At 45.3% G+C, this 25,686-nt stretch overlaps 1 protein-coding gene across 4 annotated transcripts in view; it reads right to left on the reverse strand.

The window, feature by feature from the left end:
- Window positions 1–25,686, reverse strand: part of PITPNM2 (phosphatidylinositol transfer protein membrane associated 2) — a 284,066-nt gene that overhangs the window by 222,514 nt on the left and 35,866 nt on the right. For all 4 annotated transcript variants that reach the window (XM_043978373.1, XM_043978374.1, XM_043978369.1 and 1 more), the window contains exon 2: window positions 4,169–4,277. The gene's annotated coding sequence lies outside the window, so the exon portion shown is untranslated. The remainder of the gene's footprint in view (window positions 1–4,168; window positions 4,278–25,686) is intronic.

Consider the following 25,686-nt stretch of genomic DNA (forward strand, 5'->3'; position numbering starts at 1 on the left):
AATTATCTCATTTGATCCTCAGAACAACCCCAGAAAGAAAGGGGGATAGTATTCTTAACCCCATTTTACAGACAAGAAAATGAGGAAAGGCTACCCAGGGTCTAGAAAGAGAGAAAGAGAGAGAGAGAGAGAGAGAGAGAGAGAGAGAGAGAGAGAGAGAGAGAGAGAGAGAGAGAGTGTGAGTGAGAGAGAGCGCGTGCAATCTGCTCACCCTCTGCCTCTCCCTGTTTTGTGGTCCCATGGGTCAAAGGCACTAGCACATCCTGCCCTGCTTCTTGCTGTTTGTTAAAAGCATCTCCAGCAGGGAGGAGAAAGCTCAACTGTGCGTTCTGATTTTATTTCTCAAATTTCTGCTCATTGAGACGCCTTAAAAGGTGTCTCTCTCTCTCTCTCTCTCTCTCTCTCTCTCTCTCTCTCTCTCTCTCTCTCTCTCTCTCTCTCTCTCTCTTTCTCTCTTCTCTTTCTCCTTTCCTTTCTTCTCTTTCTCCTCTCCCCCCTTTGTCTCTTTCTCTCTCCTCTTCCTCTCTCTCTCCCCTTTCTCCTCTCTCTCTTCTCTCCTCTCTTTCTCTCTCCTTTCCTCTCTTTCTCTTCTCTTTCTCTCTCCTCTCCCCACTTTGTCTCTCTCTCCTCTTCCCCCCCCTCTTTTTTCTTTTCTATTTTTCTCTTCAAGTCTCTCACTTCAGTTCCTCAGCACTGGGGGAATTTCGGCATGTTCCTTCCCGTGAGCCCGCAGCTCAGTGTGAGCTCACTGAGAGTAGAGAGTGGCTTCCTTTTTAAAAGGATGTCTGTGCAGTGCTTAGCACAGTACTTGGACATAGTAAGGCTTAATAAATGCCTTTTCATTCATTCAATCATTCACTCACTTATATGTTTATTGAACTTGTTGAAAGGAACTGGCAGAAAGACAAAAGCCATTGGAATGGCATAATCTACACCCAACTCAGCTGCCTACTATACCTATAAGACACTAGGCAACTAACTCACTTCTTGTCCTTAGGGTCCCAGTATCCCCTCTCTGTAAGATGAAATGGGGGTGAGCAGGAAGGGCAGGATTAGATTGTCTCATTGTCTCTCCCATCTCTTAGGATTCGAATGCTCCATAGAATGAATGTCCTGATCTCTCCTGCTGCTACTGCTGCCTTCCCCCACCCCAAATTCTCTCTCATAGTGGGAGAGATCTGATACTACCACCACCACCCCCCAACTCAGTTGACTTAGTCACAGAAAGTAAGGGGAAGATAACTTGAGATAACTAAGTGTTAATATGCTTAGGAAGTAGAAAGACTTGTCTCCCTTGTTATTCCTTTGTGAAGCTTAAAAGAGAGTCTCTGATCAAACTGAAAGGGGAGCTGGCATCCTCTGGTCCAAGATTAACCACGTCCCTCTTGGCCCTTAAAAGCCTAAGCCCAAGATAAAATGGACAAGTTTGACTACATAAAATTTTTTTTTTAATTTTTTTTTTTTAGTGAGGCAATTGGGGTTAAGTGACTTGCCCAGGGTCACACAGCTAGTAAGTGTTAAGTGTCTGAGGCCGGATTTGAACTCAGGTACTCCTGACTCCAGGGCCTGTGCTCTATCCACTGCACCACCTAGCTGCCCCCTACATAAAATTTTTAAGGTTTTTTTTTTTGGGGGGGGGGGGTTGCGCAAACAAAACCAGTGCTAAAACAAGGGAAACAATGTTCCAAATCACTAATAATTAGACAGTGGCTCTCAAGGTTTGGACTTGGGGACCCCTGAAGCCCTATAGGAGGTCCGTGAGGTCAAAACTATTCAAAATAACATTAACAAATTTTAATTTGTAAATACAGTAGATATAACCCATAGAAACAAATGTTCTTTGGGGGGGGTTCTCAATAATTTTTAAGAGTATGAAGGGATCCTGAGACCAAAGAGTTTGAGAATCAATGAATTACAGAAATGCAAATGAAAGGAACTCTGAGGTCCTACCTTACATGTATCAGATTAACAAAGATGACAAAAAGGGGAATGACATGTATGAGGGGCTACAGGAAAAGAGACCCCTGAATACTTTGCTGGTACTGCTCTGAATTGGTCCAGTGCCCCAAAAGTAACTAAACTGCAAATACTGTTTGACCCAGCAATACCACAAATAGGCCTCTACCCAAAAGAGATCTAAGGAAGGAGAAAAGGACCCATATGTACAAAAATATTTATAGCAGCTCTTTTTATAGTGGTAAAGAACTGGAAATTAAAGGAGTACCCACCAGTTGGGGAATGGGGGCAGCTGGGTGGAGCAGCAGATAGAGAGCTGGGCCTGGAGTCAGGAAAACTCATTTTTCTGAGTTCAACTCTGGCTTCAGACACTTCTTAGCTGTGTGACCCTGGGCAAGTCACTTAACCCCAATTGCCTCACCCCCCCCCCAAAAAAAAAAGAACTCTGCATGAGTTGCCTTGGATACATGTTCCTCAACGTGTACTGTTCCCATTGATGCTATGGGTATTTGAAGGAGTATGTACCCTAGGATTTTGCTATACAATCTTAATCAATACTTTTACTTTGTGTCTATTTACTATTAAAGAAAGCTCACTGGTGGGGACTCAAAAGCTAGAGTTTTAGGAGCATGGGCCCATAGAATATACCCTTTGAGTCTCAAGACACTGATCACCCCCTAAGGATGCAGCCTGTGACGGTGAGCTGAGGACCTGGTCCCAGAGTGGGTATTATACTGATACTTGTGTATTTGTCTTGTAAATAGTAATCATTGCTGATGTTAATTATATTAACATTAAATTCTATGGAGGCAGCAGTGTGGGGGAGAGGAGAGCTGGACCAGAGGCCAGGAGAGAGCCAAAGCCCAAATGCTTTATAGGGATGTGATAGAAAGGCACTGTCAGGGTCTAGGGAAGGAAACAGGGAATCCATCATATTTTCACAGAATCATGGAGTCTCACAGTTGGAAGGAAACTCAACTTGAAAAAGACTGTTCTCTTTTGTCTTGTGTCTTATTTTTCCTCCTCAGGATCCAAGAATGAGAAAAAAAACGTCTGTTTCCAAGATGGAAAGTCAGGGACCCATCACTGAGACTTGTGGGGAGTTTCCCATAAAAAACAAAAAAAGCTGAAAAGTCTATGAACAGTCAGTTACTCCCCTCCCTTCCCCCTATGACAAAGGCATCCTAAGTCCCCAAACCAGGCACCAGAAGACCTAGGTCCTAATCTAATTTTCTTCTTGGTTTAATTTAATTTTTTATTAATTTACAAAAATCTACTTTCTCTCTAGCTTTCTTTTTTTTTTTTTTAGTGAGGCAATTGGGGTTAAGTGACTTACCCAGGGTCACACAGCTAGTAAGTGTCTGAGGCTGGATTTGAACTCAGGTACTCCTGACTCCAGGGCCGGTGCTCTATCCACTGTGCCACCTAGCTGCCCCTCTAGCTTTCTTTTAAGTCCATGATCCTAAAAACAGACTTTGTGGCTTCCTCTCTTGGCACCTTAGTTTCTCCATCTATGCAACAAGTATGAGCATTCCCCATAAACAGTCACTGAAATAATGAACATGAGAAAAGCCGGGCTAAAGACGAAGTAGGGCATAAACACAATATATTTTAGTATCTTAGATCAAAATGTATGTGTGCCCATGCTGGGGGAGGAGGAGGGGGAGGAAAGAATCCCAGGGTCTGATTTCAGACCATTAATCTTCAAATAAAAAGCTGCTATCTTAGGTAATCTGTGTGTGTGTGTGTGTGTGTGTGTGTGTGTGTGTGTGTGTGTTTAAAAAAGAGAAGTATGGGCTGAGCATCAAGATCAGTCTGAGAAATATCCCAAAGACCTCAGTGGGCCTCAGACTCTATGTATGATACATCCATAGGGTGACTAACAGCAGGGCCCTGAAGGGGAAGGGTGGGGACATGGTCTCTTCCCAAATGTCAGTTAAAGACAAAAACCTATTTAGACAATGGGAGTCAATATTTGGGAGGAGCTCATTCAATAACTACAATGCATTGTATGACAGGCCTCAAGAGCAAAAGAGCTGTTGGGTAGAAGGGGGGAAAGGAACAAAAATGGTCCGCCGTCTCCCCCCCACCCCAAAACGTGCCAAAACACACACACTGAAGCCAGGGCCAACCCTCAGCTCCTCAGAACAGCTTTTAGCCTCAGGGGGTGCACTCTTACAGCACCCCTCCCCTGCTTCCCACAAGTCCTTACCTGGAACGCCCACCTGCAACGTTGCCCCTGGCGCTCATGAGCAAAAGCTGAGGACAAGCCTCTGACTGCAGTGAAGGGTGGATGGTATGGGCACACACACGCTGACATCCTGGAGGGACACATACAAAGGAGAAGAGAAGACAGAGAAAGAAGTCAGCATTACTGGAGCATGGAATCATCAGTTTGGAACTGGAAGGAGCTTTGGAGGCCATGAAGCCCAACACTGCCCACTAAGGCACACTGCCTTCTATGAGTCTGGGTGGGAAATCTAGAGGGGCATGTCTCCCTCAAAGCAGATCCACCCCCTGTCCTCCTTTTACAGATAAGGAAATAATAATAATAACTACCATTTATATAGTCCTTTAAGGACTTGCAAAGTAACTCTCATATGTGTGTGTGTGTGTGTGTGTAAACACACACAAAACCTTATCTGAGCCTCACAATAATCCTGTGAGGAAGATGCTATATCCATTTTGTAGATGAGGAAACTGAGGCTGAGAGAAATCATGTGATCTGCCCAAGGTCACACAGATATCATCAGTATCAGAGGCAAGGCCCTGTAGCTAATACTTTTTCATCAGCCAGAGGCCCAGCATTCACCCATTAAGCCCTGAAGCCTCCCAGTTTGTAGTCAGATAGGGAAAACTATATGAGTGTGTCCCTCTTGATAGGAAAATCCAGGTTTATATCCTTAGGGAAAGGTGGGGTGAGTAGGGCATGGAGGGACCATCTGTAGAGAGCAGGAGAGTAGCCTAATCATTAGATTCAAAGTTGGAAGACAAAAAACAAAAAGGGGCAGCTAGGTGGCGCAGTGGATAGAGCACCGGCCCTGGAGTAAGGAGGACCTGAGTTCAAATCCAGCCTCAGACACTTACTAGCTGTGTGACCTTGGGCAAGTCACTTAACCCCCATTGCCTCACAAAAAAACAAAAACAAAGTTGGATGACCCCAGTGGGCAGCTCGGTGGAAACTGGATAGAGCACTGGCCCTGAAGTTGGGAGGACCTGAGTTCAAATCTCATCAGTTACTAACTGTGTGACCCTGGACAAGTCACTTGACCCCAATTGCCTCAAACAACTGGGGCCACCTCCAGTCATCCTGATATCATGGCCCTCTTCAGGAACAAAAGACAAGTAACAACAAAGATGACACCAGTTCAAAGCCCAGCTCTATACAATCTATCATAATGGGACCTTGGGCAAATCATCTTCCTAGACCTCCGTTGTAAAGTGAAGAAGCCAAACCCAATGATGTCTAAGGTCCCTTCCAACTATGTCCGGGGAAGCAGGAAGGTGTCCTTGAACCCAATATCTGGGGAAAATGGGTAGGAAAAGCTCTTCAATTCTAAATAAAAAGCACGGCCAAGAAGCCCCTCAGCCAGAGAGAAAAGGGAGAGCTCTGGGATCAAGATCCTGGGTTCAAATCCTGCTTCGGGTGCTTATCTGTGTGACCTTGGTCAAATCACTTAATTTCTCTGCGCCTCAGTTTCCTCAGCTTTCAAACGAAGAGAATGGTGCCCACGGCCATATTGAAAGCCTCAAGCAACATGTTGTTGTCAGAGCCAATGGGCTGGAATCTTGCCCCAGACACCAACTGTATTACCCTGGACGAGTCACTGAACCTCTCTGAGTATCACTTTCCTGATCTATACCAAGTGCTCACCTCTCAGGGCCCATTATTGTCACAGCTCATTAGCATTTTCCCTGATCCTGTTCCTGTTGCCACCAGAGACCACCGTGGGCCCTTCCTTCCCTCACTCCCCACCCTGCTGTCCCGTGAACACCACTTCCAACACCCCCTGCTTGGCTTGGCCATACAAGGGGATCCAGCCAACCAGGCTAATTTGCTTATTTATTTTGGGCAGTTACACAAAAAGCCTCCTTGGGTTCCTTTATCCAAAAATCCAACAGGAATCAGAATAACCTCGCAGTTTCTGGGCAGAGTTCTTCCTGCAGGGAAGGGTTGCAGAATCCCAGTATTTGGAAGGGAAGAGAGCCTGCCTCTTTCTTAGCAGGCACATTGACCAACCAATAGCACCTACTGTGTGCCACTGTGTGCTGGGCTAATGGCTTGGAAGTCAGGAACAGGCACCTGCCTGGGGCCCTCCCCCTCTGGGAGCCTGCATCACCAGTGTGGGCGATCAATCAAAGGCAAACAGGTGGAAGGAGACTGACATTGAATGAGATTTAAATAAATACCAGTTCCTAACGATAATAGGGGAGATGTCACCAGTGCAGGAGAGGTTGCCAAATGAAGGGTACAGTAGTGGGAGTAGGAGTTTGGGAAGATAATCTAGTCATGGGCTCTCTGAGCTAAAAGAGGCCACAGAGTCCACCCAGAACAATCCAGACCTGAACAACTCTCCTCGCCCACTATCACATTCAAAAAAAGGGGTCTTCTCGGGGTTGGCTGAAAGATCTCCAACAGCAATGGGGAACTCACTACCTCTCAGAACAGTCCGTTCCTCTCTTTGAGAGAATGGTTTTTCCTCTGATTATCAAGCCAATCAGCTTTATTTTAAGCATTTATTGAGCACCTACTGTGTGTTGGGTAGGCAGCTAGGTGGCTCAGTGGATAGAGCATTGGGTATGGAATCAAGAAGACCTGAGTTCAAATCTGACCTCAGACACTAGCTATGTGACCCTGAGCAAGTCACTTAACCTCTGTTTGCCTTAGCTCCTTAGAGAAGGAAGTAGCAGACCTCTCCAGTATCATTGCCAAGAAAACCCCATGGCCAGTATTGGCGTGCACAGCTCACGGGAATCATGAAGAGTCGGACATGACTGAACAAAACAACATGTTCTAGACACTGTGCTAAGCTCTGGGGATAGAAAGAAAGGCAAAAATAAATAAATAGATAAAGAAAAAGCTGTCCATGAGCTCAGTGTCTAATGGGGGAGACAGCACAGACAGCTAACTTCATACAGGAGACAGATGGTACAAACTGGAGGTAACATCAGAGGGAGGGAAAGGCCCCGACAGGGTGAGGGTTGGCTTCTTGCACCAGGGAAAGTCTGAGCCACCTTTTGAAGGAAGCCTGGGGAGGCGGGAGAGCATCACAGGCATGAGAAATAGCCTGTGAAAGGCACACAGAAGGTAACTTGCAAAGAACATCAGCCACGGAGCAGAGAGAGTAAAGGGATGAGGTGTAACCAGGCTGGAACATCACACTGAAATCTACCACTTTGTGGCTCCCAGCCACGGCACCTCCTCATTCTCTTCGTGCTCAGGGGCAGGTCCCCTGCTTCTCTTGTCCTCCTCTGGCCATCGAGGGATCACAGTCCCCAGGACAGACCCAGACACTCTTGAAGTGACATGACCAGGGCAGAGCCCAGCTAGGGCAGGCCATTCTGCCCCTCCCCACCCTGAAAACAGCTTCAGCCACTGCAAGCAGGATCCCACCACTGACTCATATCAACCATGCAAATGCTACAGGAAAAAGTAACTAACAACTCAGCCAACTTGATGAGTGACTGATTTAACAAACATGAGGAGCATTCAAAGAAGAGGCAGTGAAACAAACCCAGAATCTGGAGTAAGAGGTCCTGGGTTCAAATCCTGACTGCTACTTACTGCCTGTGTGACCTTAGGCAAGTCACCTAACCTCCTAGCCCAAGTTCCACCCATGGGTAAAATGACAGGGATAGAGGATATGATCCCAAAGGCCCCTTTGAGCTCTTGGATGTATGAGCTCATCTGCATGCTAAGAGGGTTGGATTCAGTGACTTCTAAGGTCCCGTCCACCTCTGAAAAATCAGGCCTTATGTTAGGTGCTGGGGACAGCTAGGTGGTCCAGTGGATAGAGGACCAGGCCTGGAGTCAGGAAGACTCACCTTCCTCAGTTCAAATCTGGCTTCAGACACTTTCTAGTTCTGTGACCTTGGGCAAGTCACTCATCTGTAAAATGGGCTAGGGAAGGAAGCCACAAACCACTACAGGATGTTTCCAAGAAAACCCTAAATGGGGTCATGAAGAGTTAGACACAACTGAAATGACACAACAGCACCTGCTAGGTGCTAGAGGGATTAAAAACCCCAAACTGTCCCTCTCTGCCCTCAGAAAGCTTACAGTCTACTGGGGATGAAAACTGAGGCCTAGTGGGAAGCCCTGGAAGGGTCCTCAGACTGGACTGGAGGAGCCCAAGATTTTATTTTTTTCCATACAACACACCCCCACAAGATCTTCAGTGAGGGGCACTCACTTCATCTCCGTGCAGTGCATTTGATTTTTTAAATGTCTTTCTTAGTATGGACTTAATCATCTTCATTTTTTTTTTAAGTGAGGCAATTGGGATTAAGTGACTTGCCCAGGGTCACATGGCTAGTAAGTGGTAAGTGTCTGAGGCCGGATTTGAACTCAGGTCCTCCTGACTCCAGGGCTGGTGCTCTGTCCACTGCACCACCTAGCTCTCATCATTAACAGACACGCAAACGTTTCAGGATGCAGAGAACACAGAAGAGAGCTGAATATGAAACTGTCAACTGTTCGTTCCAGTTGAGTTTGTCAGCATAGATTAAATTCAAAACAATAGCCTCATGTGATTTTCAGAGAACTCTACAGCAGAACACTCTTCTCCGCAGACAAAATGGGCCCCAAACCTGCTAAGCAGTGGCGTCATCACCTCAGTAATGTCTTCATGCCAAGGTGGCCAGTTTTGAAGGAGGACAAGACTCAGTGGGGGGAGGGATATAAATCCTGACCTGTCTGTAAAACAGCTTAGAATCAGATCTCATTGAGGGTCTTGGCAAAGACCTTTGTCTACTTTTTAACCTGCAATACCTTAAAGAACAAAGGGGAAAGCACATTTATTTAGCACCTACTATCTGCCAGGCACTAGGAATACAAAGAAAGGCAAAGACAGTCCTGCCCTGGGAGACCTCACAGTCTAATGGGGGAGATAACATGAAAACAACTCTGAACAAACAAGCTCTCAACAGGATCAATTGGAGATACTCAATAGAGGGAAGACGCTAGGCACTAACAAGGAATCAGAAAAGGCTTCTTCTCATAGAAGGTGGGATTTTATTTTGTTTTGTTTTGCGGGGCAATGAGGGTTAAGTGACTTGCCCAGGGTCACACAGCTAGTAAGTGTCAAGTGTCAAGTGTCAAGTGTCTGGGGCCGGATTTGAACATAGGTCCTCCTAAATCCAGGGCCAGTGCTTTATCCACTGCACTACCTAGCTGCCCCCCCAGAAGGTGGGCTTTTAGCTGGGACTTTAAGGAAGTCAGGGAAACCTGGGGAAGAGATGAAGGGGAAGAGTATTCCAGGCATGGGGCACTGCCAGTGCAAATTCCTGGAGTCCAGAGATGAAGTATCTTGTTTGAGAACCAGCCAGGAGGCCAGGGTCACTATATCTAAGAGAACCTGGTGGGGAGTGAAGTGTAAGAACACTGATAAGGGAGGAGAGGTAAGTTGGGAAAGACTCTGCCAAACGCCCAACAGAGGGTTTTATGTCTGATATGTTTATTATATATTTATATTTTATCACTGAAGTTTATTTCATGGGGGTGTCACAACTGGATGTATACTCCAAGAAGGCTGATTTAGTGGCTGAGTAAAAGATGGACCAGAGTGGGGAGAAACTTGAGACAGGAAAAACCTTAAGATAGGGAAACCAGTGGGCTACTGCAATTGTCTGGGCCTGAGCAGTGTGGTGACAGTATCAGAGAGGAAGGGGCCTATGGGAGAGACGTTATGGGAGATGGTTCCCATCTGGGAAGGAGGGGTGAGAAAGGAGTTGAGGGTGACACCTACATTTCAAGCTTGGGTGTCTGGGAGGATGGTGGTCCCTAATACAGGGAAGTCAGGAAGTAGGGATGATTGGGGGGGGGGAGAGAATGACTTCAGGTTTGAACAAGCTGAACTGAAGATATCTTCAGGATGTCTAATAGGAGGTTGGAAGTCAGGAGAGAAGTCAGGGCTGAATAAACAGAGCTGAGAATTATCAGCAAAGAGATGATAACTGAAACAATGGGAGATCATCAAGTGAAACGGTACAGAGGAAGATGACAAGAGAGTCCAAGACAGAGCCCCGAAGGATGCCCTTAAGAAGATACAGCAGGGACAGCTAGGTGGCACAGTGGATTAAGCACCAGCCCTGGATTCAGGAGGGCCTGAGTTCAAATCTGACCTCAGACAATTGACACTTACTAGCTGTGTGACCCTGGGCAAGTCACTTAACCCTCATTGCCCCACAAAAAAGAAGAAGAAGAAGAAGATACAGCAAAAGGAGAACCAAGATAGATTCTAGTCATGGAAACCTAGAGACAAGAGGGTATCAAGGAGAAAAGAGTGTTCAACAGTGTCAACACTTCATTCAAAGATGTCAAGAAAAGTGAAGACTGAAAAGAGGCCATTAGACTTGCCAATTAAGAGATGATGTTTAAACTCTGAAGAGGGCAACGGAAATGGAAAGAACAAGAACAAGACAATGGAAACTGGACATTATAGGAAAAGTGAAATGACTTAGCCCGGCCCCAAAGAAAGGAAACCTCCCCCTTTTTTTGCAGGGGCGGGGGCGGGGGGGGGGGAGGCGCAAGGCTGTGGAAAATTGCATACAATGTCAGACCTGGCAGATGTGTTTAGTTTTGCTAAACTGTTTCTTTTTCCTCCTTTTTATTCTTTATTATAAAGGATAGCTCTTTGGAGCAGAAGGGTAACAATACACTGGGAAATGGAGGTCATGAGAAATCAAAAGTTATCATCAATACATATTTCTTTGTTTTTTTGTTTTTTTGTTGTTTTTTCTTAGTGAGGCAATTGGGGTTAAGTGACTTGCCCAGGGTCACACAGCTAGTGAGTGTTAAGTGTCTGAGGCCAGATTTGAACTCAGGTATTCCTGACTCCAGGGCCAGTCCTCTATCCACTGCGCCATCTAGCTGCCCCTCAATACGTATTTCTTTAAAAAAAAAAAAGGAAAAGAGATGGATGATGGATGGGTATATGGCAAATTTCCTAGGCTGGTGAAAATGGGCATAAGCCTTATATAGTCCAAGGTACTTAGCAACAAGCAATCAACAAGTATTTATTAAGTGTCTACTATTTGTAGGTGGAAAGTGGTATTTACTAAATGCCTACTAAAATAAATGAATGAATAAATGGACGGAGAGACAGACAGACAGGTAAGTAAGCAAGAAGTAAGTAAATAAGTGCCTACTTTATTCCAGATCCAGTGCTAGGCACTGGAACACAAAGACATTATACAACAGTCTCTGGCACTTAAGACCCTTTAACCTACAACCTGGCTTCGATCTATCTTCACCACCAGCATCACAGTATTCATATAGCATTTGAAGGTGTGCAAAGAACTTTACAAATGTAATCTCATTTGATCCCTACAATAACCCTGGGAGGTAGAAACTATGATTATTCCCCTTTTACAGATGAAGAAACTGAGGCAAACCCAGGTTAAGTGACTCGATCAGGGTCACACAGCTAGTCAGTGTCTGAGTCTGGATTTGAACTCGGGTCTTCCTGACTCCAGGCCCAGACTCCACCCACTGTGCCTATTACACATTACTCCCCTTCAGGCATACTTTGGTCTGGCCAAACTGAAACTTCTTGCTTTTCTTCACGTATGAAATGCAATTTCATGCCTCCCTGTCTTTTCATAGATACTTCCCCCACTCCCAACTCCCCAAGCCTGGAATATTCTTCTTCCTCCCTAGAGCAAATGTATACATACAGATAGATCTACTCTGAGGACCCTTCATTTCCTTCAAAGTTCTGCTATTTTATTCCCTCCGCCTTTCACTGGCCAGTGCACTCAACTCTCCAAATGACCGTGTGTTCATTTTGCATATATGTCTAGGTGGCACAGTGGATAGATCACTGGCCCTGGAGTCAGGAGAACGTGAGTTCAAATCTCACCTCAGATACCTACTAGCTGTGTGGCTCTGGGTAAGTCATTTAGCCCCAATGGCCTTAAACATCTGGGGCCATCTCCAGTCATCCTGATGTCTATCTTGCCACTGGACCCAGATGGCTCTGGAGGAGAGAGTGAGGCTGGTGACTCTGCACAGCCCTGCCTCACTTCAATCCGATTCACTGTAAGTCATAACATCACCCGATGTCACGGTCTTCTTAAGGAAGGAAGGTCAAACAACAACAACGTCATCACATATACTTAGATATGTACTGTTGGGTCCTCCTGAACACAGGACCTGAAATAGAGTAGGCCTAGTGACTAAAAAATTTACCTTTGCTTTTACAAATGAGGAAACTGAGGCCCAGGGAGACTTAAGAGATATAGGATCAAAGCATCTTAGAGCTATAGCTTGAATGGATCTCAGAGGCTATTTGGTCCAACCCCCTCCTTTTACAGATGGGGAAACTGAGGCCCAAGGAGGGTAAGTGACCTGGGATCAAAGCATCCTAGAGTCAACCCCCCTCCTTTTATAAATGGAGAAACTGAGGTCCAGGGAAGTTAAGAGATAGAAGATCATAGCATCACAAATAATAACAACAATAATAATAGCTAACATTAATACAGTGATTTTAAGCTTGCAACACACTTTACATACATCTAATTTAATCATGACAACAACCCTGTGAATAAATCATTGACTCAGGGATCTGAGAGACCATCTACTCTCACCTTCTCCTTTTTTGGGGGGGGGCGGGGCAATGAGGGTTAAATGACTTGAACTCAGGTCCTCCTGAATCCAGGGCCGGTACCTTATCCACTGTGCCACCTACCTGCCCTCACCTTTTCCTTTTGCAAAAGAGGAACTGAAGCCTAGAGAGGTGACTTGCCCACAGTCACATAGGTAGTTGGTAGCAGAGTAAAGATTTGAACCCAGCACCTCTGACTTGGAATCATGCATTTTTTCCTTTCCCCATTTTCTACTTTCCAGGTGGCTGCCCAAGGAGAGACCCCTGAAATCAGCTGCATTTGATGCTTCTCCAGTAGAGCTTTTGGGGGTCAGTTGAAGAGTACAAATGAAGACTCTCAGTCTACTCTTCCTAGGACTAAAGGACTCAGCCTGGGCTTCATGGGGGGGGGGGGTAATTTGGCCTTTTCTCTCTTCTTCTATTCATTCTTTCTTCATTCCTTCTTGCTTTTCATTTCTTCCTTTTCTCACCTTTCTTTTCTCAGCTTTCCTTTCAGAAGCCCAGAAAGGAAGCAAAGGAGACCAGAATAACCCTCCGAGATGGGAGAGAAGAGGCCTCGGAATGAACTGGGGAGCCCAGTCCTTGTGCATTAGAGAGGACCATTAGAAGGCTGGAGGAAGTGACTTTTTCTCACCCAGGACACAGTGATAAAAGGGTGAGGAGCAAAGGAGAGCAAGCCAGGGAGAAAGATGAGAGGAGAAGAGACCGATGCACTCACGCATGAAACAGTCCACACACACACACACACACACACACACACACATTCACACATACACACACGCTCTCACACATGCACACACACATGCTCTCGCGCGCGCACACACACACACACACACACACACACACACACACACACACACACCTTTCTTCTCCCCCAGCCCGACAGAATCTGGCAAAAGGAGGAGAAATTCTCAGCATAAGGCAGTTGGTAGCGTTATGTAAAGCCCTAACCCCACAGAAATATCATTTGGATGAGAAAAAGTTAAATTTAGCTAAGTACAGAGTGACTAATACTTACTATGAGGGAGGGGCAGCAGCCCTCTGTTGCCGGGAGTCGACACAGCTGGGTTCTAAAAACTTTTGACAAGTTACCAAGGTCTGGTATACAGAATAACAGATTATGTAATGAGGAGAAAGTCTATTATTATTACACGTGTGCAAAAAAAAAAAAATCCCCAATAACCACAAGGTAAGTTTTTGGAGAGAGAAACTTTTTGTCTTTAAACATCTTGGAGGGTGACGGATTACTTTTTCGGTTTTTGTTTTGTTTTTTTTAAGTGAGGCAATTGGGGTTAAGTGACTTGCCCAGGGTCACACAGCTAGTAAGTGTTAAGTGTCTGAGGCTGGATTTGAACTCAGGTACTCCTGACTCCAGGGCCAGTGCTCTATCCACTGTGTCATCTAGCTGCCCCAGATTACTTTTTCTTGACACCTCCCCCACCCCCCCCAAACCCCACCATAGTGCCAAAGGCAGGAATTGAACCCAGTACTGGTGGGGTTTTGAAGCACTGCTCCTTTAGCCACTGGAGCTATGGGTCCCAGCTGTAACACTAATTTTTTTTTTTAACCAGGACTCATCAGGGGCCATGCAGAGATAACAGGATCTGAAGGTTGTTAGGTCTTTCCCAAAATGATTCCAGATGATCTGGGGCCTGGAAGCTACCTAGACACCCAGCCACTCAGCCAGAGGGTCCTCAGCCCCCCGAAATTCCAAGGAATCTGAATGAAGCCACTTCTATTTCTGATGCTGTCCCCATGGGTTCTCCTATTGGCATGGTTTCCCAGAACTGCTGGGCTATTTTTACTTTTCTTTTTTTTTCCTCCTTAAAACATTGGGACAAAGTTACAAAATACAGCAGCAGGCCCTGAACACCCCCTCCCCCACAGCCCCCAACAACTCATGCCCATGGGCTCACACATCCCAGAAGAAAATCAGTGTCCTGGCATACCAGGAACCTGAAGGATGAAGGTTCAGCTAAGTTCACAATGACAGAGAAATTAATTCCCTGATTAGACTTAGCAGAGAAACAGTAACACAAACAGTAACAAAATAGCAAAGTTTTCTCTGCCCAAATCCAGCAAGTCTGTTCTCCCCTTCCAACCAAAGGTCTACTACAAGCCAAAGTCACCTCAGGAGAAAACTATACAGTTTCAGCTTTTTATCAGGTGCTTAAGAACAATCAACCAATAAACTATGCTCCAGGCACCGTGTAAACTCTGCAGATACAAAAACAGATGAAAGACAGTCCCCGCCCTGGAGGAGCTTACAATCTAACCTAGTGCCACTGAGGTGAACATGCTGAACCCATGTGTAGATAACCAGAAACTAACACATTGGAAGAGAGAGTCAGGGGCAGCTAGGTGGCGCAGTGGATAGAGCACCGGCCCTGGACTCAGGAGGACCTGAGTTCAAATCTGGCCTCAGACACTTGACACTTACTAGTTGTGTGACCCTGGGCAAGTCACTTAACCCCAATTGCCTCACCAAAAAACAAACAAACAAACAAACAAAAATACTTATGGCAGCATTTTTGTAATCCAAGAGAAGTAGAAACCAAGTAGATGCCATTGATTGGGAATGGCTAAGCACTGCAGTACACGAATAAATGGAATCTTACTGCATGCTAAGAAACAATGTAATAGAATACTAAGGTGTCATAAGAATCACCCAACAACACTTAAGACTTACTAGCTGTGTGACCCTGGGCAAGTCACTTAACCCTCATTGGCCAGCAACAAAATAAAAACAAAACAAAATTTGGGGCAGCTAGGTGGCATAGTCGATAAAGCACTGGTCCTGAATTCAGGAGGACCCGAGTTCACATCCGGCCTCAGACACTTGACACTTACTAGCTGTGTGACCCTGGGCAAGTCACTTAACCCTCATTGCCCTGCAAAAAAAGAAAAAAAAAAAGAATCAACCAACAAGCATTTAATAAACACCTACTATGTGCCAGACACTGAGGATACAAAGAATGAATAATCCCTACTATTGAGGAACTTGCATTCTTTTCTTTTTCTTTTTTTTGGGGCGGTAAGGTGGGGCAATGAGGGTCAAGGGACTTGCCCAGGGTCACACGGCTAGTAAGTGTCAAGTGTCTGAGGCTGGATTAGAACTCGGGTCCTCCTGAATCCAGGTCCAGTGCTTTATCCACTGCACCACCTAGCTGTCCCCAAGGAACTTGTATTCTAATAGAAATAACAAACACAATGAATTCAGAGAAGCCCTGGAAGAGCTAATAATATTCATAATGATGATAATGATGCCTTATCACAATGAGTGAGCCTAGCTCTAGTGAAGAGAGAAAATGTACCTCCTTCCCTCCTCTGAGGAAGTGGGGACCTATGGGTGTAAGGCATTGCATATACTGCAAGAATCTATTGATGTCTTGGGGTTTTTTGTTTGTTTTTTTCGTGGGGCAGTGGGGGTTAAGTGACTTGCCCAGGGTCACACAACTAGTAATGTGTCAAGTATCTGAGGCCAGATTTGAACTCAGGTCCTCCTGAATCCAGGGCCGGTGCTCTATCCACTGTGCCATCTAGCTGCCCCCATGTTTTGGTTAATTTTGCTGAACTGCTTGTTCTTTTTTATTCTTTGGTGCAAAGGATGGCTTACTGGGTAAGGGATATTTTTGGAAATGCAGAGGCTGTGACAAACAAAAGATTGGTACCATTTTTTAAAAATTACTTATCTTTAAAGGTTATTGGAAGCAAAGTGCTATACAACTGTAAGCTATTATTATAAATGGTACGAGGGACACAAAGATACAAATAAGTCTCATTCCTTGTCTTCCTAGAGATTGTAGTCTGATGGTAAAAATAAGAAACACACACACAAATAACTATGTCGCCAGGCAAAGTTTTCTCTTCCTATCCCAAATTTCATTCATTCATTCATTCATTCATTCATTCATTCATTCATTCATGCAAGAACTGCTTTTTGGATCTGTCCCAGCACCTGGCACACGGTAGTAGCTTCATAAATGCTTGTGATGGATCAACTAAAAACATTTAGTAAATGCCTGCTGTGTGTACAACGTTGCATCAGGTACTATGAAAGGTAGCACGCTTTGAAGAAGATGGTCCCTTCCCTCCTAAAGTTTACAGTGTAGTGGACTGTATGAGCCCAAGAAAAGAGGCTGAGCATAAAATATTCCAAGCTAAGAATATCAAAGTGCAAGACCAGCACCTGATGAGCTTTGAGGGGGAAGAACAAGAGAATCAGGGAAAGCTCTTCATGTAGGAACACGAGTCGAGAGAATTCTAGGTCCTGGACAGGGTCTGGGCCTCTGGGATCTTCTCTGAGATCTGAGAGTCTGTGATGCTAGTGGTAGGTTGACAGATAAGTTGGTCCACAAGTAAATTCAGTCAATTACCTCTTGACTAAACTAGAAAGCTTAGAATGGCAGAGGGAAGGGACCTAACAGCCCAAAGGAATGGGAGAGGTGGAGAGAGAGGGGGGAGAGAGCATTTCAGGCACAGGAAAAAGACTTGGGGAGAGCAAAGAACAGAGAGCTGTGGCCCGATCCTAGATTACAGATAATGTAACAGGGTTTGGAAAGCTGGGGTGCTAACAGATGACGGAGAGACATAGATGAAAGCAAGGAAGTGTAAACTTTACTTAGCAGGCAGAGGCAATAAATCAACAAATATGTATTAATTGGATAGAGTGCTGGGCCTGGAGTCAGGAAGGCTGGAGTTCAAATCCTGCCTCAGATAGTTCTGTGACTCTGGACAAGTAATTTACCTCAGTTTCCTCAACTGAAAAATGGGGATAATAATTACCACCTAATTCCCAGGGGTGTTGGGGGGATCAAATGAGACAATAATTGTAAAAAGCACTTAGCACAGTGCCTGGCACACAGTGGGCAATTAATAAATGCTTATTCCCTTCCCTATGCCATATATGTGCCAGGCACTACACAAGGCACCAGAAATATAAAGACAAAAATTAAAGAGGTTCTGTCTTCAAGGAATTTACATTCAATGGAGGTAACCAATAAATGCACATGGAAGCTGAGAGAAAACAAACAAACATAAAGAAATATCTAGGAGACACTAATAGGTTGAGGGAAGGAGGGAAGCCGGGTGGAATCCCCAAAGGCCTCATGGAGGAGGCGGCATTTGAGATGAGCTTTGAAGGAACCAAGAAAAATAAGCCCCTCATGATTTCTGGGCAGGGGAAGAAGTTGAGTCTGGCAGGGGAGTGAAGGCTGCTTTAGAAGGGGGCGGAGAAGCGGGATGACCTTGGCAGATGATAACGCGGGCATGGTTTTAGTCCAGGCAGGTGATGACGAGGGGCCAAGGACAGGGGCAGGAGGAACGGAGGAGAGGAACAGGTGTGAGAAATGATCCAGAGACAGAATCACCAGGAAGTGGTGACAGCTTGGAAAGGCAGCATCTAACACTCCAGTTTCAGGCACAGGAGACTCAGGGAATGTGCTGCTTCTGAGACATAACAAATGAAGAGGAGGAAGAGGTTGGGGTAGGGGGAGGGCACAAGCCCAGTTTGGAGCATGCTGAATTTGAGGTGTTAGTGGGATATCCAGATGGAGATGCCCCCAAACCCGAATGGCTAAAGTCAATCACATGCATTCTTTTTTGTTTGTTTTTTGTTTTTGTTTTTGTTTTTGTTTTTGTAGGGCAATGAGGGTTAGATGACTTGCCCAGGGTCACACATCTATCAACATGCATTCATGCATTCTTTTTTTTTTTTTTTTGCGGGGCAATGAGGCTTAAGTGACTTGCCCAGGGTCACACAGCTAGTAAGTGTCAAGAGTCTGAGGCCAGATTTGAACTCAGGTCCTCCTGAATCCAGGATAGAGTGCTGGGCCTGGAGTCAGGAAGGCTGGAGTTCAAATCCTGCCTCAGATAGTTCTGTGACTCTGGACAAGTAATTTACCTCAGTTTCCTCAACTGAAAAATGGGGATAATAATTACCACCTAATTCCCAGGGGTGTTGGGAGGATCAAATGAGACAATAATTGTAAAAAGCACTTAGCACAGTGCCTGGCACACAGTGGGCAATTAATAAATGCTTATTCCCTTCCCTATGCCATATATGTGCCAGGCACTACACAAGGCACCAGAAATATAACATTAAAAATTAAAGAGGTTCCAGGGCCAGTGCTCTATCCACTGCTCCACCTAGCTGCCCCTCCCAACATGCATTCTTAATCATTTTTATTTATTTTGTTTAATAGTTCCCAATTTTACACTTAAAACATTTTTACATTCATTTTTAAAAATTGAGTTCTAAATTTCACCCCTATTGAGAAGGCATACAATATGATACTGATGGGGGTAGCTAGGTAGCACAGTGGATAAAGCATGGCCCTGGATTCAGGAGGACTTGAGTTCAAATCTGACCTCAGACACTTGACTCATACTAGCTGTGTGACCCTGGGCAAGTCACTTAACCCTCATTGTCCTGCAAAAAACCAAAAAACCAAAAACAATATGATACTGATTAAACACAGGAAGTCATGCTATATATATTTCCACATTAGCCATTCAAGATGCATTTATTGAGCACCTACTGTATGACAGGTACTGGACTAAGTGCTGAGGATACAAAATCAAATATGAGACAGTCCCTGCCCTCAGGAAGCTTACTGTGGGGGGGCGGTGTACAACATGTACACAAGTCAGTCAACAGTCAATCATTATTTATTAAACACCTACTATGTGCCAGTCATCATGCTAAATGCTAGGGATACAATAAAGGGCAGTAACAGCACCCTCCCGCATGGGGCATGCATTCTAATGGAAGAGATGATGTGAACATACAGGGTATATCCAGAGGAGGCAGAAGTCAGTCTCAGAGAGGGAACATTCCAGAAATGGGAGGCAGCCCTAGGCAAAGGCCTGGAGATGGGAAATGAAGCCTTGTATCCTAGGAACCAAAAGCAAAAGAATATAGCTGGATCACTCAAGAAGGAAAATGTGGAGAACAGGAAGATGCTGGGTTTTCTGAAGAGCTTTACATGACAGAGGATTTTCTATTTGTTCCTGGAAGTAATAGGGAGCCACTGGAGCTCACAGAGGGAGGGGAAACCTGGGAAGCAGTTATAAGTATACAGAGTCGAGATAAAGTTATCCAAGGTGGTTTTAAGAGGACAAGAACACTAGTAAATGCAAATAACCACCCACCAGAGCCATAATCAGAAGTCAACCTCAGTCTTCCTGTCTGTAGCAGCTTCTCCCTTATTTTCTGGGTCACGGTAAAGAAAGTCAAAATGGAACAACTACAGATGGGTGGGAAAAGGAGGGTGCCACCAAGGCTTGCTCCTTTGTATGGGGGACAGTGGCCAAAAGACTGGAAGAAGCCTGGCTACAATCTGGAGTGTGTAACTTACCCCAAAAGGCTCTCTCCCTTCCATCCACAGGTCTCAAGTCAGGCAGGGCCTGGGTCTCCAGCTTGGCCCAGGCCCCAGCAGCTGAGAGCAGGCGACATCCCCCAAGTCATACTTCAGCCACTTTTATGTCAACACAACGGCGCCATGGTAATGATTGAAAATATTTACATACCGCACCACTGATTGGTTGTTTAGACCATCTGGCTACTGGATGCGGTAAGGATTGTCAAACACATGTCCCTTCCAGAAACACTGTGACTTAGCACCAACATCAAGACTTAGCTCCAGGGACCAGCATCACTCAAATATCCGTCCCTTGGCTCACTTTCCATGCTCTGGAAAGTCAGGCAAGCCATCTCCCCCAGCTGATGCAGGAGTGGGCCGTGGCCCCCATTTGCTCTTCCTTCCATGCACCAGGGACAGCCAGGTCCCTGAGCCCTACCCCTGCGACCCTGTGCTCTTATCATCAGTGATGACAGTGATGGCTCAGATGCAAGCACCTCCTCTTTGGGAGGCTAAAAGCTCTCAAAGGCACCTCTTAACTCGATGAGCCCCAGCCCTGGTTTGGTGACAACTCAAGATGTCTCTAATTATCTCAAGGGGATGTTGAGGAATCCTTGGGAGAAAATTAATCAGAAGTCACTTCAATTCGAAAAAATAAAGAAGATGTGTCACTGGGAACTGGAGAAAAGATAGTCAACAGTAGATCAATAAACACTAATTAAGGACCTACTGTGTGCCAGACACTGTGCTAAGCGACGGAAATACAAAGACAGGCAAAAGACAAAAGTCCCTGTGAACTGAAGATATTGTACAGCTAGGAATATAGCTCTATGTATCTAGTTCTTATATACCTTTCATGAAAGGCATAGGATGTAAGGGAAGCAGCATGGGACTTGGAGTCAGAGGACATGGGTTCAAATCCTGGATCTACTACTTGGTACCGGGAAGATCTTGGCCAAGTCTCATATCCTTTCTGGGCATGAGTTTTCTCATCTGTAGAATAGAACTAAGAGGTCCTTTTCCCTTCTAAACAGGATACAACTATATCAGATTCTGATATAATTCATTCTATAGTTCTTTAGAATGAGAGATCTTGAGGAAGAGGTTGTATGGTCCAACACCCTCATTTTACAGTTGAGGAAACTAAAGAAGGTTAAGGGACTAACTCCAGTAGCCACACTGAAGCCAGGATTTGAACCCAGGTCCTCTGGTTCCAAATCTAGCAATCTTTCCATGACACTGTCTTCATCCATGTGATTACAAGACTCCATGAAGCTTTTTTTATATGGATTTTTTTTTTATTTTTCAATTCCTTCTGGATTCTTGGATATTGAAATGTTATTGTTTGTTTTTTGTTTTTTGTTTTTTTAGTGAGGCAATTGGGGTTAAGTGACTTGCCCAGGGTCACACAGCTAGTAAGTGTTAAGTGTCTGAGGCCGAATTTGAACCCAGGTACTCCTGACTCCAGGGCCGGTGCTCTATCCACTGCGCCACCTAGCTGCCCCTCCATGAAGCTTTGATTCTATTCCCAACACGGTGTTAGTTTTGGTTCAATGCTAATAACTACTCTGACTTTTTATTTAAGAGGTCAACAGAGGAGCAGCTAGGTGGCGCAGTGGATAAAGCACCAGCTCTGGATTCAGGAGGATCTGAGTTCAAATCCGGCCTCAGACACTTGACACTTACTAGCTGTGTAACCCTGGGCAAGTCACTTAACCCTCGTTGCTCTGTCCAGAAAAAAAAAAAAAAAAGAGGTCAACAAGTGGGTTACATGAATGCACACCAAGGATCTGTGATTTTTTTCACTGGGGAGAACTCCACTCCTCACGAAGCCTGAGGCCTCTCTAGCACTGACCAGAGATACCCTAGGAAGAAGGCTGAATGACTTGCCCAGGATACTACAGCTAGAAAGCATCAGAGGCCAGATTTGAACCTGGGTGTTAAGATCATATATTTAGTGCTGGAAGGGACCTCAGAGGTCAGTACCTTCAACTCCCTCATTTTAAAAATTAATTTTTTTTTTTTGCGGGGCAATTGGGGTTAAGTGACTTGCCCAGGGTCACACAGCTAGTAAGTGTTTGTGGGGGGGGGGTTGTGGGGCAATGGGGGTTAAGTGACTTGCCCAGGGTCACACAGCTAGTTAGTGTCAAGTGTCTGAGGTCAGATTTGAACTCAGGTACTCCTGAATCCAGGGCTGGTGCTTTATCCACTGTGCCACCTAGCTGCCCCTGCTAGTAAGTGTTAAGTGTCTGAGGCTGGATTTGAACTCAGGTCCTCCTGAATCCGGGGCTGGTGCTTTATCCACTGTGCCACCTAGCTGCCCCCTAAAAATTAATTTTTATTCTGAATTTAATTAACACTAAATAGAATAGACATTTGCCTACACAAGGGAAGACAGGGGGAAAAAGGATTACATAAGAAACTTCATGTCTCACTTTATGTTCACTGGCTTTTTAAATTTTATTTATTTATTTGTTTATTTTTTGGTGGGGCAATGAGGGTTAAGTGACTAGCCCAGGGTCACGCAGCTAGTAAGTGTCAAGTGTCTGAGGCTGGATTTGAACTCAGGTCCTCCTTGCATGAACATTTTTGCCCATAGTTCACACAGGGAGTAAGCAGCAGAGTTGGGATTTGAAGCCACTTGTTTTACCCCAAAACTTTTCAAAACTGGGGACCTCAAAGAAAACTTTCAGTAGGATTTTTTCTCTAAGCCCTAGCTTCTAAAACTGTAGGTCTCGCCCCCATATGGGGACACATAACTGAATGTGGGGGTCATGAAAAACTTGGCAACAGTAAAAGGTGATGTCTCCCTATTTTATATACCTGTATACCCAGGGTCTTATAAAAATTTCTTGGGTAAAAAGGAGTCACGAGTGGAAATTGTTTAAGGAAACCTGGTCTTAATGGAAGGCATCTGTCTCCACCCACGCCTATACCACCATCACCATCACTTCTCACCAGTAATATGGAAAGTCGTGTCAGCTTTCTGACATCAGTGAGTCAAGCGGAAAGTCATCACTCAGGTCTCACCATGTACCAGGGACTGGCACGTTTTAAACCCTTTGATGACATGTTTCAAGGGGAGCACCTCAAACCACATTTGGCTTTTTCCTTTAAACACACACACACACACACACACACACTCTCACACACGCACACTCACACTCTCACACACACTCTTTCTCACACACACGTGCATACTCATACACACACTCACACACGCACACTCACTCTCACGCACATACACACATGCGTGCATACTCACACACTCTCTCACATGCACACTCACACTCTCTCTCACACACACTCACACACACACACTCTGTCTCTTTCTCACACACATACACACACATGCGTGCATACTCACACACTCTCACATGCACACTCACACTCTCACACACACTCACACTCTCTCTCACACTCAGAGTCACACCACCACACCACAGTTGACTAAATCATTCTCCTTGAGGTTAAAAGCTATGCGATCCTTGGTACAAATTGGCGCCATCCCTATGATGTGAGCAACAACTCAGATCAATAAGCATTTATTAAGTGTCCACTGTGTTCCAGGCATTGTGCTAAGTGCTAGGGATACAGATTTTTTTTTTTAAAGTGTCTGATCCTGAGGCTCCCATCTTTGCCACCTCTCTGGGCTGACTTCATGTTACCTCCCTTCATGCATTCTCCCTTCTAATGGAACTGATGGCAATAGGTGCAAACTTCTGCCTTCCCCCTCCACAACCTTGTACAAAGTGGCCATCCATACTCCCCCACCTCTGGCTGCCGGACTCCCTTACTTTCTTCCAAGCAGAATTCAAGCCCCACCTCTCACTTGAGGCCTTTTCGACCTTGGCTGGGGTGGGGGGGGGGCCCGTTGCGTTTTTGTAAAAGGTTATGAAGGGGGCGGCTAGGTGGCTCAGTGGATAGAGCACCGACCCTGGAGTCAGGAGTACCTGAGTTCAAATCTGGCCTCAGACACTTGACACTTACTAGCTGTGTGATCCTGGGCAAGTCATTTAACCCCAATTGCCTCACCCAAAAACAAAACAAATAAACAAACAAAAAAAGAATGAATACAAAAAAGGTTGTCAAGGCCACTAGAGAAAATGGTAAAGAAGACTGGCTTCCACCAGTTTCCAAGGTGCTTTTCTTCCCCTGGGCTGAAAGCTGGGCTCCCACAGACTCCACCAACAACAGGGCAGGGCTCCCAATCCCCACTTTATAGAGGGGGAAATTGGGGCACCCAGAGGGTAACTTAGAATGAGTCATGAAATGAGTCAGGGTCACTGAACCTCCACCCATAGGTTCCTTTCAGCTAGTCTTGGCTAGGGGGCATTATCTCTGGCCTTCTTGTGTGCCTGGAATGCGTCCCCTCCCCCACCCAGCCTCCTCACCTCACTGGCTTCCTTTAAGGCCCAACTAAAATCCCACTTTCTGAAGGAGGCCTTTCTTAACCCCTCCCAATCCCATGCTTTCCCTCTGATAATTATTTCCTACTTATAAGTTTGCACATTTCCTTGAGACAGTAAATTCTTTGAGGGCAGGCACTGTCATTCGCCTCTTTTTGTATCATCAGCACCTACTATGTGCCTGGAACATAGTAGGTGCTGTTAATATGAATATATGGATCACCTGGATTTGATGAAGGTACCTTATTATCCAAGGGGAGTTTTATGAAACCCTGGATTAATAGGAGCAAAATGTCCTTCAACTGAACTTCAAACCTGAAGCCTGATAACTGGCAGATAAAAGATCCTACCTAGTGACTTCTTTTCCCTCAGGATAGTAAGTGCCTATCTTATAACATCTGGGCGTCCTCATCCTTGCCAAACCCTTTTTTGGAATACTGTAATCTTATCATGATGCTTCTGTATTCTCTGATCTATTTGTAGGAGACAGGCAGATACGAAAACTATATTTTAATATTCAACAGTGCTTAATAAATACTGAGCAATCGATTGGAGTGGCAAAAACAACTACCCAATGGGGGAATTGAAGCCGAGTTCAACTCCCTCCCCCTCCTCCTCCTCCATAAAATCTCCATTGAATAGAGAAAGCCTGAGCAGCGAAAGCTGCCTCCAGACCTTCATTTGAGAGGAGAGGACACAGCTGACAAAGTGGGAGGCAGCCAGGTGGCGCAGTGGATAAAGCACCGGCCCTGATTTGGGAGGACCTGAGTTCAAATTCGGCCTCAGACACTTGACACTTACTAGCTGTGTGACCTTGGGCAAGTCACTTACCCTCATTGTCCAGCAAAAACAAAAACAAAACAAAGACTTGCAAAATGCTTTAACAAACATCTCATTTGATCTCTAGGATATTATGAGGAAGAAAATCATCCATTGGCAAGTACTTATTAAGGCTTCACTATTGCAAGGTCCTGAGCTAAGGATGAGAGATACAGAGGAAGGCAGAGCCAGGACCTGCCTTTGAGGGGTTCACAGTGTCCCTGGAAAACAACAATGTGTGTGTCTGGCTACGTATCCACCTAACTGTCCATCTCACTCTATATAAGATACTTATGGTAGCCAAGGAGAGGAAGG

The sequence above is a fragment of the Dromiciops gliroides genome, chromosome 1, assembly GCF_019393635.1.
Source record: "Dromiciops gliroides isolate mDroGli1 chromosome 1, mDroGli1.pri, whole genome shotgun sequence".
In the NCBI taxonomy this organism is placed as follows: domain Eukaryota; kingdom Metazoa; phylum Chordata; class Mammalia; order Microbiotheria; family Microbiotheriidae; genus Dromiciops; species Dromiciops gliroides.